General features: G+C 45.2%; 1 protein-coding gene across 1 annotated transcript in view; it reads left to right on the top strand.

The window, feature by feature from the left end:
- The window catches only part of LOC309563189 (vomeronasal type-2 receptor 26-like), a gene marked incomplete at its 3' end in the record, with an annotated part of 305,613 nt that overhangs the window by 169,130 nt on the left and 114,957 nt on the right, over positions 1 to 21,526 (top strand). The gene's annotated exons all lie outside the window — the stretch shown is intronic.

The following is a 21,526-nucleotide window of genomic DNA, read 5'->3' as shown; positions in this document are numbered from 1 at the left end:
AAGTTTAATAGAGACCTCCAGGATTACCATTCCAGTAGTGTTTTTGAATGGTAAAAGCGACTAATGGCTGAATAAAATCCGGAGGAAGAGGTTATGGAGGTCTCTACTGCTCAAACCAATAGAGCTACATTAGCCCCTTTACAAACAATAAATAATACTAACAAGTCACAAAAGATGGGACCTCATCAGAGTAATCAACGTCCTTCATTCAAATCCCCTTTTAGGGGACAGAACCGTAAAAAAGGCAAACAACCTCACAACCAACATAAGCCTAATAGTTCATATAATAATCAAGGTCATAACACCAATTGGCAACAAGGTAGTAGAGATCAACTCAATGCTCCGAACTATCATCAGGGGGAGTATACTCAAACATCAGGTTATCCCAATACCCCGCAGTGGAGAAGGGGACCTTATAATTACCCGGAGCCATCTTACCATTACAGGGATCAAGGCCCAGATTATGGTCACCAATGCCCAATATATGGCAGGTATGACCATAGTCCCTCTAGACCAGGCACACCTGATCCACCTACAGGACCAATTAGAGGCCAATTAGAGATACCAGACAAGACAATTATCAATATAATGTCCCATTGGAAAACAGATTCTATCCTTTAAAAGATAATGAGGGCCCTAATAACACTCAACCCCCCCCCCCCCCTAGCCAAAGTGTTTCCCAACGCTCTAGGGAGATAGTATCTGAAAATACTACATCTCAGAATTCTACCAATCAGAGTTACCCAGGTTGGGGTTTTCCCAGGGCCACACAAGGAACCAAACGCCCCGCCGAACCTCAAGGGGAAACAGAGGAGGCAGGCGTATCAAATCTAAAAAAAAGTAAAAACTTAGCTGGGGCAGGTGTGTTCAATTTAAGTAAGATAGCATTATCAGAACCTGAGAGACTTATACTAGACAAAGGTCTGAAGTATGCTCCCCCCAAACGTTTGGACAAGTTCCAAACCTATATGGACATCCATAAGTTTGTAAGAAAACTAAACATCAAGAGATATATATTAAGTAACCCCATTAAGGAAAATTGCATTGTTAGCTCAGAGATTCAACACTCTGGGCTTTCTAATGCTTCTTTATTTAATCCACCAGGATCCCTAGCCCCATCATTGAAGGTATTTAGGGACGTGTTGCTTAGAGATCTGGATAAGATCAAACCACACAAAACCTCCTTGTCTGCTGACCTACAAAAGGGATTAGATTCCCTATGTGACAATAAAGATCTGGTCATTAGGCCAGCAGACAAGGGGGGTGGGATCGTTGTACTTGACCGCAGCGACTATAACCGGGAAATGCAACGCATTCTTGGGGATAATCAGACCTATGTTCCTCTTTCCAAGGACCCTAAATTTTCCTACAAAAAGACTCTGGAGGGTATAGTTGAAAGAGGATTTAATCAGAATATAATAAATAAAAAAGAAAAGGCGTTTTTGATTCCTAAGTGCCCTCGCACTCCGGTTATTTATTATTTACCTAAACTGCACAAGAGTCTGACTTCCCCCCCAGGTCGTCCCATTGTCAGTGGCATTGACTCTGTGACGTCCCGGGTGGGGAAGTACATTGACTCTTATTTACAGCCATTGGTGCAGACCACACCTTCATATATCAACAATACAAGACATGTCATTGGCCTTTTAACTGGTGTGATCCCCACCGACCATCTCTGGATGGTCACGGCCGATGTCTCCTCGCTCTATACCGTTATCCCCCATAATGTGGGATTGAATGCAGTAAATATGTTTCTCAATAGGGATTCAGACCTACCGGCAGTACAGATATCCTTCATTATGGAGCTATTGGAGTTCGCTACCCACCATAATTATTTTTGGTATAGTTCCACACAAGCTCATTTCCGGGAACCACATCACAGCGGAAGGGCCGCCTCCTCCCATGTCATCAGCGGAAACTTGCGCTCCACACTGAACTATCAGCTAGCCGGAAGTTAAAAAATCCACGTCATGCAGATTCCTAGACATCGGGGACCATGTAGGGACACAGCAGATAACCAAATATCTAAAATAGAACCCCAATGTACAGTTTGCACTTCACATTGTATGGTCCCAAGAAATACCTAAATTACAAATGTAGGAAAAACTGAAAAAAACCTTCAAATAATTTAAACAAAGCTAGAATGGAGCAGACTTATAAAACGCTTTCCAAGTGCAAATAGCGCAATATAATGAACATGCACATTTAATAAATATATAATGAACATCACCAAACATTTGCATTATTCAACCTAAAAATGACGATTCGATGAGAATCAGTTTAGACCAATGCATAATAAAAAGGTGAATAACAAATGAGTTGCCTCAATAATTCAATCAAAATGGATGAATAAAAATAAAAATAAATAAATACGAAAAATGAAAACTAAAAAACAAAAAATGAGATAAAACCTCAAACTTGTTCACATGTAACACCTAATTTGCCAAAATCCAGAGATACAGGTACTGTATGAAGTGGGACATCAACATACATAACAGCAGATAAATCAGCTGTTACTGATAAAACAGTTGACGTCCCAATCCACGTTCAGTCCATGCGGCGTGTAACACTTCAGGTCAAAAATCCAGCGTGTCTCTTTCTTGGAGATCTCACGCCTCACATTGCTCCCCCTCCAATGGGCAGTATATCTATCAATGCCTGTAATGGATGTACCAGTGGCCTTCTTACCGTGGCACTCTAAATGGTGTCGAGATCCCACTCTGGTGTTGGACTTCTCGGTTCGCCGGGTGTTCGCCCCGACAAACACCCTGCAATGCACTGAGCACTTAACAGTGCATTTTGTGCCCTGATTGGGCAAAGCCTTGTGTAAGCTGGTTGCTCAGGTGTAGGGTTGGGAGGCCGGCCGTGGCGCCCTTAACAACTGATAAGTCATCAGCTGTCAAAGAGCTTCCCCCTCTGACAGCTGAAATTTAAAAAAAAAAATGTGGCTTTAAAAAAAAAAACAAACAACACCAAAATAAAATAAAACGGCCAAAATAAAAAAAAAAACAAAATCCATACCAGACCCTTATCAGAGCATGCAGCCCGGCAGGTCAGGAAAGGGGAGGGGACAGGAGACACTAGTTACCACACGTCACTAAAATATTAGTTCCCTTATTTTTAACAGCCTGCCATTTCCCTGTTTCTAATATCTGTACTGATTATTTGCCTGCTGCCTTGACTGGCCATGCCTCTGCCTTCCACCTGAACTGACCATGGCCTGTTTATTGAGAATGCTTCTGCCTGCTGTCTGGGTTGTTTATCAACCACGTTTCTGCCTTTCACCTGCACTGACCTCGGCCTGTTAATCAACTACGTTTTTTGCCTGCCGCTTGGACTGATTTTTTGCCCTGCTACTGTAGTAGTGGTATTCAATATAACACAGGGGTCTCACATATGTGAGGGGCTTCAGAGTAGTGTTCCAAGTAGAGAAAACCTGTTTCTAGTTTTCTCTGATGTGACAGAACCTACCCACAGTGTGCGTGTGTGCTTCCGTCAGTATACCGCTTCCTCCAGTCTTGACTATAGATATCAGATATTATAGCCACCCTACATACAAAACTAGCCAACAAAAAGCTGGTATGAGATCTGGAACCATTTACTGAACAAACTCACACAGAATTTTTACCCCACCAGGTCAGGTGAGCCTGATTACATTATTGTATGCAGATGAAATTGTATATAGAAATATAATTAACATATCTAATGAACAACCAACACTAACAGTATTCTACTTCCCCACTAGCAGCAAATAATAGCTGAAAGTGATTTAATTACTATGCTAATTATCTCAGCACTTAAACCAGCCTAGGTGTCAGGACCCGGACTTGAACCTGGGACTTCCATGGTGTCTGGCAATGACTCTATACTCGCTGAGCTACCTGCTGTGAATCTTCCTGTTATAGGCCATGTCTTTGCACTTCCTGGTTGCCAGAATATTGTGCCTTCAACAGCCGATATCTCGCTTGTCTCTCCTGCTGCCATCTGTATCTTTGCTACCATCCGTTATAGACACTTGGCTTGTTTCTCGACTACTCTTCTGCTTGATCCCAACCTGCAACTACTGGTTACCGACCTTTGGCTACTCCTTGACTACGCTTCAGCTTAATCCCTATCTGCTACTGGACTCTGACTTGCTCACCTCCTGGTGGGGCGATCTTGAGGACTGCGACCTGATGCTAACACGCAGCAAAATCCATCTCCACCTTCAGGAGCGCTGGTGAAGACCGGTTAGTACTTAGACTCCGCACCTCAGGTGAGCTTGCGTTATCTGCCTGGGTGACCTGCCAGTGATCTTATTCTGCTGGTTCCTGTGTGACCTGCGACTGCTATAGCTACTGGTCTTCGAGCCTGACCCCGGATCACGACAGAATATTCTGGCCCAAAACATGGAGGCCGCTATAGCAAGCATCGTGACTCCTCTAATGCCTCGTACACACCCACCCATTGTTGGCCGACCGATCGGCCGTCTTTTGTCCAGTGTTGTTGTGTTGGTTGAAATGTGCTCTAGAATTTTGTCGGCCCACAACAACCAACTGCAGAAGTGATGTCATGTTCTGGTTTACTTTTCGTGTGTTTTTTCTTCTCTGAGCATGCCCAGTCTTGCTCAGCACATTTTTGTCTGCCGAAATCTGTACTGACTGAAGAACAACGGCCAACAAAAATTTTATAGCATGCACACCAGATTTTGTTCGGCCGAAAAGTCACAGTCGGTTGTCGGAAGCATCATACTAACAAGCCGACAATCGGCCGATCGGACATTGGCCGAAAATTCACGGCCAACAATTGGTGCGTGTGTATGAGGCTTTAGGCAACAAATTGCTGAGCTGCAAGAATTTGGTGTTACCTGCCAAGAAAAAGTTAATAAACTAGAAAGTCTATTGGAAAGACAACAGAAGGAGATTCATGCTCTGCAGAGGTATACTACTGGACCGAGGAGATACTATCACACATATGCCTCAGCCTTTACCATCCAAGTTTAATGGAGACCGCCATCATTACAGAGGTTTCCTAAATCAGTGTCGTTTATATTTCCAAACACACCCTGCTGCATTTCCTTCTGAGAAGAGGAAGGTAACCTTGATTCTCGAACTTCTGACTGGAGAAGCTCTAGCTTGGGCCTCCCCATATATTGAACAGGACAGTGCCATTTTAAATAATCTGCAGACCTTTTTGACCGCAATGAATCAGGTTTTTGATGATCCCAACCGCTGTGCTACTGCTGAAGCATAGCTGCATAGTCTGAGGCAGGGAAAACGTCGCTGAGTACACAGCAGAATTCAGATGTTGGGTTGCAGATACTACTTGGAACCCTGCTGCGCAAAAGAGTCAGTTCCGCCGAGGGCTTTCTGAACAGGTAAAGGATGAGCTCGCTAGAGTTGAGACTCCTGATGATCTTGATGCCTTCATCCAATTATGTATCAGAATTGATCAGAGACTTACAGAAAGGAGGAAGGAGAGGCTGGGAATGTTTGCAAGTAAGAGTGGCATGCGTTTCTCTGCTACTCCATTTGTTCAGCAGGATTTTAAAGTTGCTCCTAATTCTAACACTCCTGAGCCAATGCAGGTAGATGCATTTAGAGATCCATTTCCATTCAGGAGAAAGAAAGAAGACGTTCTGAGAACCTATGTCTTTACTGTGGAGATTCTGGTCATTATGCAATTAACTGCCCTAACAAGGTTAGAAGAACAATTGCATTGGTTGATGTGATCACGCCTGAACAAATAAACTACATTAGCCAGTCCATCTCCCCATTAGTCCAGGAAGAAAATAAAGTAAATTCTTCACTACCTCATTTTGTCCTCCCTATTAAACTTATCTTTGAGGGCATTGAGATTCCTTGCTCTGCTATGCTGGACTCTGGTGCAGGGGGGAACTTTATGGACATAGACTTTGCCAAGATCATTAAGATTCAGACAAGAAATAAATTAGCCCCAGTCGATATGGAGACAGCGGATGGTTCACCCTTAACTTCAGGACCTGTTACCCATGAAACAGTCCCTTTGGTTCTCCAATTTGAGGCTGACCACCGTGAGACCATCAGTTTTCAGCTAATTACGTCACCTAAATTTCCTGTGATCTTGGGCAACCCTTGGTTTTCCACCCATAATCCCTCAATCAATTGGGAAGCACGCGTTATAAATTTTACATCCCCCCCATTGTGAGGATGTAATGTTCTGGTACCTTTGGTACCCTAATTCCACTTTCCTTAGTGTATGCGCCCCACCATTCTCTTTTGGTAAGGTGCGCATACACCTTTAAGACCGATGCTGTCATCATTGAGCGCCGCAGGAGTGGCTATTTTAACCGCCGGCGGTCTCACTAGCATTGTTCGTTCAACGCCGCATAACCTGCCTTGAAGCTCACATGCTTGCAAGCATACCTCGCTGTCGCAAACATAAAAGGACTGGCGCAACCGGACTGAAAAGTAACCTCAATGGGCTCCTAATAATCAAAGGAAAACTAAACGGACCTGAAAGATGTTATAAAAGAGTCCATGGAGTCCATACATGAAACCGGTCTGTGCTCTCCTGAAGGCAGCTTAATCTCAAGTGTAGAAGAAAAACTTGCAGGATGCTGGAAGAAAAAGAAAAGCGCCACTCTGAGTGCAGTAAACTCGGTACTTTATTAGCCATATACCATCATGGGTACTCACAAGATAAAAAATGTAAAAGCATGATGAATTCCTCAGATGATCGGTAGGTCCAAGGCCTCAGCGAGGGGGGGCTGTTATGCTCCAGACAAATCCGTGACTGACTGCAAGAGTCAGCGATATGCGGACCTAGGAGTCACCAGCAGCGCCTTCGGCGGCGGACTTCCGGGTTGGGCGTGGAACGTGGGGCGTGATGACGTAAGCGACGCGTTGTCGGAGCATGCGCTCCTTCCTCAGGCCTCTGAGGCCGCCGCCGAAGGCGCTGCTGGTGTCTCCTAGGTCCGCATATCGCTGACTCTTGCAGTCAGTCACGGATTTGTCTGGAGCATAACAGCCCCCCCTCGCTGAGGCCTTGGACCTACCGATCATCTGAGGAATTCATCATGCTTTTACATTTTTTATCTTGTGAGTACCCATGATGGTATATGGCTAATAAAGTACCGAGTTTACTGCACTCAGAGTGGCGCTTTTCTTTTTCTTCCAGCATACCTCGCTGTCGGAACCTCGCTGCTGATCCCTGTATCCCGCTACCGGATCACCCGCTCATACCGAACCTCTCCACTACTACTTGCTACTAGTGATAAGTACCCCACAGGGGAATCCTCCATAAACCTTCATACTAAAGCTTACACTATCTAGCTCTGCATACTAAGGACTGTTACTATCATCTGCACTATCTAGATTGCTAGCTCTTGAGCCTACTAACATCTGTTCTTGCACTGGGTTAGTCTCTCCTGTATGTCATCTGCTATCCTACCATCTACTACCATACATGATTGCTAACCTATCTGCATCCTACCTGTTACCATCTCATTCTCAAGAACATTCCTCTCAGGTGTCTGTCATCTATTGTCTCTACTCAAACCTGTCTCTTCAGCCTATCACCACTATACTACTATATACATAGATCACTCCAGGAACATCTTATTGAGTGTGTATATTTGTATGCTGAATTAGAGACTATCCACAGTGATGAGTCTTGGGAGTTGGGATAGGTATATCAGCGTTTCTCTACATGACTACTGAGTGGAGTATTTCTGCAGCTGCAAATCCACATTGTTCAGAAAACGCAGGAGCGTTACAGAGGAATACTGTAGAGAGCCTTGTCTAACTAGTTCTCCACAGATTAAGGAAACGCACTTGGATGTGGTTACAGCACAGTCATATCCCAAACTGCCTCCACAATACCATGAGTTTCAGGATGTCTGTGATAAGAAGAATGACGACCAGTTACCTCCTCATCGCCCATATGATTGCCCCATTGAGCTACTCCCAGGTGCAGAAATACCTTTCTGCTGCCTATTCAATTTATCAGAACCTGAATTAAAGGTGCTCAGGGAGTGGCTTGATGAGAATTTAGAGAAGGGGTTTATTAGACACTCAACATCCCCTGCTGGATGTAACGCTCATGCGTTTTTTGTTAGTGAATGGATTTGCAGCTGCAGAATTGTTACACTCAGTAGTCGTAGAGATTCTGTTGAACAACATATCCAACTCTCAGGACTTCATCACTGTGCACAGCCTGTTATGCAATATACATACACTCAATATGATGTTCCTGGAGTTAGAATATATGATAGTATAGAGGTGAGAGACAGGCGATAGTATGGTGAGCACTCAGTAATAGTATTCAGGAGAGTGGTAGGTGATGGTAGTATGCAGATAGGTTCTAGCAATCATGTATAGTACAGATGGTAGGGGACAGCAGATGAAGTATACAAGATAGAGTAACCTAGTGCAATGATAGTTGATGGTAGTCCCAAGAGCTAACAATCTATGCAGATGATAGGAATTGCTTAGATAGAGATAGTCCTTGTAATATGCAGTAGTTAATAGTGAAAGTATAGGTTAGTAAGGAATCCCCTGCGGGGTACTTATCACTAGATAGTTAATAGTAGCAAGGTCCAGTAGTAAGGAGTGATCCGGTAGCGAGATACGGGATCGGTAGCGAGGTTCTGGTTCAGTTCAGGCAAAGGGTATAGCTAGAAGCTCCGGCAGCACAAGACAAGGTAAGGTGAACATGCGGTTTGAACGAGCAATGAGTGAGAGCAAACCGGCGATTGAAATAGCCGCTCATAGCGGTGCTCGGTGATGATGTCATTGCCCTTAAAGGTGTATGCGTTCCATTTGTATAGCAAGATGGGACGCAATATTAGGAGAGAAATGGAAATAAGGGTACCATAGGTACCAGAACATTACAGTACCCCCCCCCCTTAAGGCCGGCTCCGGAAGGCCTCTAGAACTGTTTTTTCCGGGTATTTTGAGTGGAAATGGCGAATCAGTCTAGGGGCATGTATATCGGAGATATCCAGCCAGGTGTCGTCTTGGGGCCCATAGTTCTTCCATCGTACTAGATATTGGAGTCTTCTTCTATGGATACGAGAATCCAGAATCTCCTTTATCTCAAATTCTTCTCCACCTTCAACTTGTACAGGAGGTGGAGGTGGGATGGTAGGCCTTATTCCTTGGTTAGGAACATGGGGCTTTAGTAACGATACATGGAAGATGGGATGTATCTTGAGGTCTGTTGGTAATGTGAGTTGTACTGCAGCTTTTCCAATAAGCTTCTTTATTGGGAAAGGTCCCAGGAATAACGGTCCAAGTTTTTTACTAGGGATCTTTAATCTCAGATTTTTTGTAGAAAGCCAGACAAGATCCCCAATGGCATATTGGGGAGAGGGTTTCCTACGAAGGTCGTAGTACCTCTTTTGTTGGCTATGAGCATGTGAGATGGTGGTGTTGAGTAAACCCAGGGAATCCTTTATTTGGGTAAGATAATCAGAGGCCACTGGATTACTTGATGGCAAGATACGTGGTGGAAGAAGTGTGGGATGAAACCCATAGTTTAAGTAGAATGGACTTTGTTTAGTAGTGCTGTGGGTCGCGTTGTTATAGGCGAATTCCGCCAGCGGGAGGAGGTCCACCCAATCGTCCTGTAGATATGAAGTATAGCAACGTAGATATTGCTCAATGCACTGGTTAACTCTCTCTGTCTGTCCGTTGGTCTGAGGGTGGTAAGGAGAAGTACGTTTTCGCTCTATTCGTAGTATCTGACATAGAGCTTGCCAAAACTTTGAGATGAATTGTGAACCACGGTCAGACAGAAGTGTTTTTGGAATACCATGTAACTTAAAGACATGTTTCACAAGTAATTCTGCTGTTTGTTTGGATGAAGGTAGTTTTCGGATAGGAGTGAAATGTGCCATCTTGGTCAGATGGTCCACTGACACTAAAATGGTGTTGAATCCTTTGGAAGGTGGTAGTTCCACTATAAAGTCTAAGGAGACCACTTCCCATGGAACCTGGGGTATTGGTAAACTACAAAGTAGACCCGATGGTTTCGTAGTGTCAATTTTGGACCTTGCACAGATGTCACAAGATGAAACGAACTTTTTTACGGTCGCCTTCATGTCAGGCCACCAAAACTGCCTAGTAAGTAGATTGAATGTTTTAGTCATACCCATATGTCCTGCCATAGGTACATCATGCGACAGTTCCAAGATCTTGGTTCGCATAGTAGGGGGTAGGTATAATTTATCGTTGTAGTAGAGGAAGCCTTCTGCATCAGCATTCAGTTGTGGTGGAGGTGAATCCAGTCCTATGCTGTGCAAAATCTCTTCCTTCAGGGAACGGACAACACCGATAATACATTCATTGGGTATTATAGGAACTGAGGGAACCTCGGCGTAGCCATCCTCGGTTAATCGTGAAAGCGCATCCGCTTTTTTATTTTTGGCTGCAGGCGTGTAGGTCACTAGAAAATTAAATCTCACTTCCGGTTCCGGCGCCGAATGAGGTAGGAGCGCTCTCCCTCGGCTCCCGCGGTCGGACCCGAAATCAGCATAAAAAATCGGCATTTTTGATCTATAAGAGTCCGCATCCGGCTCCCCCACCTCCGGGCAACCCTCAGGACCAGCTACATTGCCGCAATGGACAGATTTTTAGAAAAAAGCGGCCCGCGCGTTCCGCCGGGCCAGCCGCAAATCGAGGCCCCGGTCTCGGCCCTCCCCGCGGCGGAGGCCTCACAAATGGACATAGCGTCTCCGCCATCCCCAGAACTGCCATCCCTGGGGGACCCACAATCAGACCGCATTGCCCAGACTGTGGTGGCCCTTCTCTCCCCCACTATTTCTGCAGCAGTTCAGTCGGCTGTAGCAGCTGGTATGCAGGACATCAAAAAGCAGCTTGCTGCTCAATCGCATAGGCTGAATGAGGTGGAAACTCGGGTGGCCAGCATAGAGGAGGAGATATACAGCTCCCATAATTTCGAAATAACCCAGGACAAAACCAATCAGTTTCTGCTGCAAAAGGTGGAGGATTTGGAGAATAGAGCGCGTAGGAGTAACCTCCGCTTTATTGGAATACCGGAATCCGTGCCGCCATCATCCATCCCGGACCTTTGCTCCAAACGGATCCCGGAGGCGCTGGGTCTGCATGGCATCTGCGTGGTGGAAAGGGCCCACCGCATGGGGATTCACTCCTCTGACAGAACCACGCCGCGTCCGATCATAGCTAAATACTTAAATTACGCCGACAAATCCGCTATCCTCCAAAAATTCAGGCAATCCAAATCTCTTCAGATCGATGGTGTTAAAGTCCTGATTTTTGCTGATTACTCGGTGGAAGTGGCCAAGAAAAGGAAGGCTTTCCAGACTGTATGCTCAAAGCTGCACCAAGCTCAAATCAAATTCACACTGGCATACCCGGCGACACTTCGGCTACGCGCACCCTCTGGCGAACAATTGTCTTTCCAGGACCCCTCGGAGGCGGAAGCTTTCGCTCGCTCTCTCCAGGCGGGTGGGTCGGACACCTTTTCGTCTAAAACCCCTCCAACCCAACGCACCCTGGTCCCACGGAGCCCTCGCAAGGAATCCCCCAAGAGGCAAAAGTACTCGGACGTTGTTGGCGGCAGCCGTTTCCTCCCGAACCGCTGAGGAGTCCTGGACCCCTGCGTGTGTTTCTCTCCTCTTCTGAGGGCGTTGATTGAGATCACGTAAAGTATTACCCCCGTGCACAGTTATTCTCTCCTGTCATATGTCCCCCCAGGTCAATCATGGGGGCCGTGTGGTGATCCCACCCTCATCCTTATTGCTCTTACTGTTATATGCATACATATGATGTATTGATGTTTTTCAGACGGTTATTGTTATCGTGGGTTGAAATGTTTTGTCATGTCATCTTTGGCTTCACGTCTGGGTTTCCTAGATGCTGCACCGTGTCTGCTTTTGGCATTAAGTTACTCGCATACGGGCCATGTTTTTGGGGAGCCCAAACAACCACCCCCCCTCCCCCCCCCACCTTTGGGGGGCCGGGGATGAGGCGGTGCCAGTCCTGCTCGGGTCCGCACCTAGGGCTTCGCCGGTGGATACGGTCGCAGCATTCGGAAAAAAGTGAGGTCCATGCTTTATGCTTTTTTGTTTATCCATTTGTTTTTCCTTCTCCCACTACCCCTAACCCTTTCCTTTATACCTTTCCTCTCACCTTTACCTATGGCCCCGAGGACGGGGACGGTTCCTATCAAGTGTCACATGTCACCTTTTTGCCACTACTTCCCTACAGCTCTCATCTTCCTTTATGCTACCCTGCCGGACGCACTTGCCTACACGGGTACCCCCATGTCAGCTACACACCCCCTCCCCCCTGACCCTCCATGAGGATTCTGTCATGGAATGTCAGGGGTCTGAGGTCCCCGATCAAACGGATGAAGGTTTTGAGACATCTTAAAAGGCTCAAGACTGACATTTCCTTGTTGCAGGAGTCCCACCTCTCCTCCGATGACTTCCTCCGGATGCGGAAGTTGTGGGTTGGCACGGTGGTGGGTTCGGCCGCCCTAGGTCGCAAAGCAGGTGTTTTAATACTTATTCATAAACGGCTCTCCTGTGACATACTATCCGTTACCGCTGACTCTAAAGGACGCTATGTCTCCGCTCATTTAAAAATTAATGACAGGGAAATACTGCTAACGAACGTGTACGCTCCCAACGTCCCAGACCAATCCTTCTATAGAGACCTTTCCGCACATCTTCTCAAGTATCCCCAAGTTCCCCATCTCATAGGGGGGGACTTTAATGCTCTCATGGACCCACTCTTAGACAAGTCTTTGACAAAACATAGACGCAAGGGTTCGGCCCCTCTGACCCCGGGTCCCCTGGCGCAATTAATAGATTCCCTTCACCTTACGGACGTATGGCGCCTCCATAACCCTACCGACAGGGACTTCACATTCTACTCCCACCCGCACAAGGTATTTACCAGAATAGACTACTTTTTCTCCTCGACCAATGTTCTTCACAGAATTGAGGATCCAGACATCCATGACATTGTTATATCTGACCATGCTCCCATATCCCTGACGCTAGATCCACCTGATAAGCAGGCTGACACCAGGCTTTGGCGATTTCCGAGCTTTCTTCACACTGACAAAGGATTCCAGGCGTACTTGGCTAAGGCGTGGGAGGAATTTGCAGAGCTCAACGCTTCGCACGTCTCGCAGCCCAACCTGTTCTGGGAGACGGGCAAGGCTTACCTTCGTGGTAAAATTATATCCTATGCCTCGGCCTATAGGAAAAACGCCTCTGAAAGTTATCGACGGGCCAGCGAGAGGCTTCAGGTAGCTCAACGGATGCTACTGACCGCAGACTCCCCCGAACATCGGCAGGAGTGGACCTTAGCCAAGCAGGCCTTTGACTCGTGGGCAGACAACCTGGAAAACATTAAACGCGCTCGTTTCTCGGCCCTGATGCATAAATATGGGAACAAAGCAGGAAAGCTCTTGGCGAGACTTTGCGGGACTCCCTACAAACCCACACATATTGCTTCCCTCCGTAGCTCATCAGGCATTACTGTATCCACCCCCCCGGAGGTGAAGAAAACGATGAGGGACTTTTATGCCTCTCTGTATTCCCCAGACCCTTTTGACGACCGACAAGCCAGTTTCTTCCTAGACAATGTCACCCTTCCTAAAATTTCTCCATCACAAATAGAGACACTAAACGCTCCAGTGACCCTTCTAGAGATCCAAGACACGATAAAAAGCCTTGCCCCCAATAAAGCCCCAGGCCCTGACGGCCTCACCGGGGAATTCTATAAAAACGCCATGGACATAATCGGCCCCACACTTCTAGAGGTGTACTCAGCCTTATGGAATGGGGGTTCCTACCCTCCCACTGGCAACCAAGCCATAATAAAATTATTAGCGAAAAAAGGGAAGGATCCTCTGGAACCAGGATCCTACCGACCCATTTCCTTGCTAAACTTGGATGTTAAAATCCTGTCAAAAATACTGGCATCCCGACTGGCACTCATCATGCCGTCCTTGATACACCCAGCCCAGTCGGGGTTTACCAAGGGGAGGTCGGCTGCCTCTAATATCCGTAAGGTTCTCTTGGCTTTAGACCAGGCCGCGACTTCCTCGGGGGGGGGATCTGGCTATCGTCACCCTGGACGCGGAGAAGGCCTTTGACAACGTGAGTTTTGACTGGTTATCCAGGGTTCTAACTTCTTTTGGCTTCTCGGGGCCGTTCACTCACGTTGTCGGGGCCATGTATGCTTCTCCTGCGGCCAGGTTGTGGGTAGCGGGGTCCCTTACCGACGAGTTCCGCTTATTCAAGGGCACGAGACAGGGATGTCCCCTGTCTCCTCTCCTCTTTAATCTGGCCCTGGAACCATTGTCCAGGTTTCTTTTGGACAAGGCGCCTCTCCATGGTATCCTGATTGGTAGTCATGAATTACGAATATCCCTTTTCGCCGATGATGTGTTAATATTTACCAGGAATCCCTCCTCGGACATGCACACCATCATATCTATCTTTGATAACTTTAAACTATGTTCGGGCCTGCGGATAAATTACGCTAAAAGCGAAATCCTCCCCCTGGGCAACGCTCCCAAACCCGCATGGGTCTCCTCTTCTCCCTTCACTGTGGCGCAATCCCACATAACGTACTTGGGTATCAAAATAGGCAAAATCCCCTCTTCTGTCTATACTCTGAACTATCCCCCTCTTTTCCATAAGATCTCTCGTGAACTAGATAGTTGGATGGATCTGCCTCTCTCGCTCCTGGGAAGATGCCATCTGGTGAAAATGGTCAGTTTTGCGCGACTTTTATACCCACTACAAACGCTTCCTCTGTTATTAAAACATAAAGATATCAAGTCGCTGACCTCCAGTATTTCTAGATTTGTGTGGCAAGGCAAAAGGCCCCGCATCTCTTACAGCAAACTCTGTCTTCCCAGGAGCGAGGGGGGAGCTAGTCTTCCTAATATTAGATTATATAATTTGTCATGCTTACTCAGAATCTCTCTGGACTGGCTCTCGAGGTCTTCTCTCTACTCAAATTTTGTACTTGAATCGCAAATGTCTGCTCCCTTCTCGCTGGCAGCCCTCCTCCATGTTAAATGGAAGTCTATGCCCTCTCAACTGCAGCACAATGTTCTCCTGCGAGACACAGTGATCGCTTGGAGGGAGTCCAGGAAACTTCTGAGGCTCCCCCCCTCCATGTCCAAGCACTTGCCTATACAGGGCAACCCTGCATTTACTCCCGGACTGCATTCGGACTATTTTGCTCTATGGCGTCGAAAAGGCCTGTCAAACTTCTCTGATCTCTGTAACCACGCTACGGGTAAGCCCCGACCACTTCAAGATATTCTGGACGATTACCATCTCCCGGCTTCGCACGCTTTTCCTATCATGCAGTGCTTTAGTTTTCTTCGTTCATCGGGTGCCTCGATTACCAAAAGGTTCAGTGATCCCTTGCTGGACCCTCTGTTGTTATCCGGAACTTATAGCATCTCTAACATATACAAGCCCTTTCAGAAACTTACGTCCTCAAACCTCGCTGGGTCATCGGCGGCCAACTGGGCCAAGGACTTTCCTATGGAGAATTTGGTCACGAAGTTATTCCAAGGATACAAATGCACTATGCGTCTGACACCTAATGAAACGTGGAGGGAGACGCAGCTGAAAATACTGCACAGAGCCTATATTCCTTTCACGTCAAACGATCGGTCCCCCTCAGCGCGTCTATGCCCCCTTTGCAAAACTACCCGTCCATCACTATACCACAGATTTTGGACGTGCTCATTTATATCTACATTTTGGGACCAGGTGCTGGCGTTCATCCACCGTATCACGCTCCTTCAGCTCCCTAAAGACCCTCTGTTGCTTGTCTTTGGATACTAGGACAAACGTCTCCAAATATGGACTAGCCGTCCTCTACCTCACCCTCGGACATGGATCCTAACCTGTTTACTGATAGCCCGCAGGGTTATCCTTGCTAATTGGATTGCAAACGAGGGCCCTACTGTTTCACAAGTACATCGTGAGCTTCTAAGCCTTATGACTAAAGACCGGCTTAATATGGACTTCAACTCTTCATCCTCTTCTGTTCGTTTCTCCAGCAAATGGCAGGACTTCCTTGCCTCACTACCCACAAATGCCGTTTCTGCACTGACTGCAGACACTTTTGTATATGCTGATACTGGGTAGTGAAAATCAATACTGTAGGAAACGTGTCAAAATCTGAGTTGTATATCTCACAGGCATTCCTCCCCTCTCCATGTCCCCCCCCCCCACCTCCTTACCTCTAATCCTCCCCTGTTCCCCCCAGTTACAACTCCCCCCCCCATGGCACCAATCCCTCCTAGTTAATCAAGATCCATCCAACTAGGGTTCTAGTGTATTCTGTATTTCTGGATTCGACATGGTTACCCTTATTGTTCTTCCGGGTCAGATTTGAGCTCTTTCTTTTGCTCAGCTTTTGACCCCGAAAAAAATGTTAAAATGTGTTGTACAATGCTATACCTTTCTCTTTGTACCGTTCATTGACTTTAATAAAGTTTCTTTAAAAAAAAAAAAAAGAAAATTAAATCTCAGAAAGAATAACGACCATCGTACCTGCCGGTGGGAAAGAGTTCTATTAGTCTGAAGGTATTGAAGGTTTTTGTGATCAGTATATATAAGGATTGGCAATCGAGTACCCTCAAGTAGATGTCGCCAATTCTCTAATGCCAGTTTTATGGCTAGCAACTCTTTTTCACCCACTGGGTAATTCACCTCGGGGCTGCTTAATGACTTTGAGAAGAAAGCAACTGGGTGAAGTGGTGAAGTGTTTGTTGGTCGTTGTGAGAGAACTGCTCCTACTGCCATATTTGACGCATCTACCTCCAAGATGTATTGAAGGGATGGGTCTGGATGGCGTAGTATGGGAGCAGAAGTAAAGCTTGATTTCAACAAGCAGAAAGCTCCATTTGCTTCTTCTGACCATTTGAATGTTTTTTTTTGTACTTGTGAGTTGTGTGAGAGGTCTCACAATAGCAGAGAAGTTCTTGATGAACTTTCTATAGTAGTTAGAGAATCCGAGGAATCTTTGTAATGCTTTGCGAGTTGTTGGCACAGGGCAATCTAGAATACAGGATATTTTGCTCATGTCCATTTTGATTCCATTTTTGGATATAATGGGCCTGATTCATAGTACAGCGAATTGGCGTTTTGGCGGGTTTTTTGCGAACCGGCGAATTCGTACGTCAGAATTGGTATTCAGAGAACGGAAAATAGCGCCTAGTGTGAGATTCATTAAGATGCAACAAGGTCAGAGCGTGACTTAAAAACACGCCAGCTAAAAGCTCGACTAAAGTTTTGCCAAATTTTCCCCTGTACCCCCAAAAATCCCAAATCACTGTGGAAGGTGTGGAAGACAATTTGGAGATGACTTGCTTTTAAAAAATGTCAAAAACTGACTTAGAAAGAGAGATATCTGCGAAAGTGTAGAAAGGTTAACCACTTGCCGACCGCCGCACGACTATCTACGTCGGCGGTCAGCCCCTCACAGGCAAAGTGACGTAGGTCTACGTCACTAGCTTGTGAGGGTCTAGGGAGCGAGCGCGCGCCCCCGGAGGCGCGCTCCCGCTCCCGAGTGGTCACGGACCCCCCCGCGCGTGTGACCGGCGGACCCGATCGCCGCCGGCCACTCTGCGATCGGCGGGGGAGAGGGAGAAAGTCAGGCAGCTTGTGTAAACAAGCTGCCTGTCATTCTCCTCTCTGTATGAGAGCTGATCATCTGGATCTACTATGTAGATCCGTTGATCACTCTGCATACAGCTGAAGCCCCAGCCAATCACAGTTAGAATCACGCCCCTAGAGACACACACAGCCCCTCCCTCTCAAATAAAGTTAACCCCTTCACTACCAGTGTATTTTTACAGTAACAGTGCATATATATAGCACTGATTACTGTACAAATGTCACTGGTAACCCCAAAAGTGTCAAAAATGTCAGTCAAGGGTCCGATCTGTCTGCCGCAATGTCGCAGTACCGCAAAAAAAATCGCAGATCGCCGCCATTACGCGTTAAAAAAAAAAACAACAAAAATGACAAAAATCTTTCCCTTTGTTAGTAAACGCGATAACTTTTGCGCAAACCAATCAAAATACGCTTTTTGCGATTTTTTTTACCAAACATAGGTAGCATAAAACAAATTGGCCGAAAATTTTAAAAAATTTTGATTTTTACATTTTTTTTTGGGGGAATTTCATATTAAAAAAAGGGAAAAATATTGCTATTTTTGCAAAATTGACGCTCTTTTTTGTTTATAGCGCGTGATCAAAAAATCGCACAGGTGATCAAATACCACCAAAAGAAAGCTCTGTTTGTGGGAAAAAAAGGACGCCAAATTCGTTTAGGTACAGCATCGCACGACCGCGCAATTCTCCGTTAAAGTCACGCAGTGCCGAATCGCAAAATACCCCCTGGTCAGGAAGGGGTAAAATCTTCCGGGGCTTAAGTGGTTAAAAAGCTCCTCCAGCCCCGAGCTGCGAACGCGCGAATGTGCGCATGCTCAACGCCAAATAGGCTCAAAAAATTCCGCCAGCGCGATTTTGGGCAATTTTTTTTTTGAATACCGATTGACAATCCGCTGTCTCGGCCATAGAAAATGGAAAAAAACGGCGGAATTGGAAAAACATGCACACTTCCAACAAGGGATCCCTTAGTAAACACCATCACATTCCATACACCTTTCCTGCTAACTCAGAAATCATAACAGTGAAATCTACAGTGTTTATATAGAACCTCCACATTATCTGAAAAAACCCACAAAATATTACATTGGGGAATGGGTCGTCAGATAGAACAAAAATAGATGTAAAACATATTTCAAAGAAAGATTATTAGCATTTCACACATATCAAGGAAATGTCACAATTTTGACAATATTTTATGTGTTTCAAAAGAATGTTTTTCTAAATATATTGCAAATACTACCTTTTCTTCCATATGGGTATGGCCAAGTGTTACCATTTTACTACACATTTAACTGAAGGTATATATATATATATCCCTTATACTTGGCTAATTAGCAAAGTATGCCCAACAAACAAATAGAGCTTTAGCTCACAATATTGCTACATATTGACTGGCATCTTTTGTATTTTGTTCATGTCTTAAGATTAAAAGTTTGCTGATACACATGCCTTTTTCAAACATGAACTAAATTAATGATGTGAACATTTGGAGATATCCAAGTGTTGCCCATACAGAGGGCTCCTTTTGGATTCGAACTTACAAACCTACAGCAGGAAGGCAGACTCCCTAATCATTGTGCTATTTCTCAGTGAGCGTTGGGTGTTTTCCTCATGCCGTCAAAATGCTCACATGGGAACAGGGGCCATTGAACTGAATAGGATTGGATTTTTTGGCTGTTTTAGGAGTTGATCCTTGAGCTGTACAAATCCCCCTCAAACGCCCCCAAACGGGCTACGTTCACATGTAGGTGTTCGTGGTCTGTTTTTGGGGCTTTTTTAGGTGATTTCATATAACAATGCCTGCCCAAAAAATGCATGTCAAAACGCCTGGGAAAACGCCAGCAAAAACGCCCATAAGAAAGCCTGATATAATTGCCACGCCAAAATTAGGGATGTTCATGAGTGATGAGTCAGATTGTTGGCTTACATATCTGTTCAATCTTCACAATCTCACTTCCCAAATCCCAAAAGGTGTGTTTCAATTGTTTCCCTAAATATATATTTCTCTCTCTCTCGCTCTCTCATGTAATTTCTATATATATGTATGTATTCCTGTATCTAAACATTCTAAATAATGACTAGCAAACTTGAAGAGAGAATTTTATCAATTCACATATATACACACCTACATACATACATACATGTATTTGGGCTGTTTATGTCTCTCTCCTCCTCATTTCTATTTCCCTTTTTTTGGCAACTGAGCATGCTCCAAAACACACAGGACACACACAGTTAAATTTTTGCCTGGGAGTTAACATTATGGGTGTGTGTTTGCTTTGATTATATATAGCTCACTCAGACATCAGGAAAGATTTGACCTACGAAGAGGTCCAATATATGGTGTGTCACATGCTTTATGGTTAACATTTGGGGGCCTTTGTTATTTATGGAGGTGAGATTTGGCTGTGTTGTGTGTTGACTCTCTGTAAGTATTTATTGCTGTTAACATAATTGTGTATTGTTCTGTCAATCTGCACATGCATCTGTTGATTATGGGCTCTTTGTCGATGTATATGGTCTAAATGTTGTACAAAGGTTTTTTTGGTTTGAAAAATACAAATCTGTGGCTTCAATGGGATACTGTGGAGACTGTGCCAAAAATATGTCATGTGAAATGTTTGAGCTGCGTATTTGTGTAATAAACAGCATGTTTCAAATCTTTTTTTCAAATGTCTTCATGTGTCTAAATAAAGTTTTCTGGTGTCCACAAATGTATGTATTTGTATTTTTTGTTTTAAGTTAAATATGCTTAATGGTTGTGTATGGTGACTATTGTTCGCGAATTCGCTAATATACAAAACCGCGTTCTCACATTTATACATGCAACCGGAAACAAAACTTTTGGTGAGTGCACACGTTTCCGGAAATTGTCCAGGCCCTCTCGCAAGTGTGTGCATCATGGCTCCTGCACTCTTTACTGCCGAAATTGTGGCATTTGTGTGTAAGGTAAGGAGGGGGGGTGAATGTGCGAGATGGGGGATGGTGGCTGGGGGGCTGGGTGGGTCGCTTATCTAGCGGGTGTGCAATTAACTTTTGGTCTGCTGATCTGCGCATGCACTTTCTGCCTATTAGACGTGATCTAGAAGCTTCCTGTTATAGAAACTTCCTAGATGTGAACCTGTTCCCTACATATATATATATATATATATATATATATATATATATATATATAAATGTATTTTTGGGTGTATATATATATATGTATATAATATATGTATATAATTATATAATGTGTGTGTGTGTGTGTGTGTGTATATATATGTATATATGTATGTATTGTGACGGTATGCGAGGTGAGATAGTGGATAATCGCTATATTTCACCTCGCATACGTTCTGTGGTGAGAGACTGAACCGGAATCCGGCCCGGGTTTTTCCAGCCTCTGTGACAGGCTAGGTTCCGGTCCAGAGATTGTGAGTTACCTGAGTCCATGCTCAGGTGGACTTTAAATTAACAGGAAAAGAGCACAGAAATGCTCTGGCCTGCCTGAGACTCAGAAGGGAATCTGAGAGAGGAGCTGTGTGTGTACTTTCAAAAGAACAGGTTTGCTTTACTATGTGTTTTTGTGGGTGATGGGGACCAGCCCCACACTGTATAGTGAGGATAACCGTTGTTTAGTTTAGTGCTGGACGGCAAGGATTTATTTTATTGTTTTGTTGTTTTTTTTGTATCTTTGCAAACCTCTGCTGAAATAAAGCTGGCAATCCACCAGACTTTAAAGAAACTACCTGCGTGCTGGCCTTAAGTTCCTGTGAAAGGTGATCCCTGTGAGCTAATCTCCCACACGTGGTGGACTCAGCGGGCACTTTCTAAAGATGGAGGAAATGCTAAAGGCCCTGCTACAGGCCAATGC

This window comes from Pelophylax lessonae (genome assembly GCF_965119305.1).
Source record: "Pelophylax lessonae genome assembly, chromosome: 1".
Taxonomy (NCBI): domain Eukaryota; kingdom Metazoa; phylum Chordata; class Amphibia; order Anura; family Ranidae; genus Pelophylax; species Pelophylax lessonae.
The sequence above is the reverse complement of the archived record's forward strand: the minus strand, read 5'-3'. Positions and strand labels throughout refer to the sequence as shown.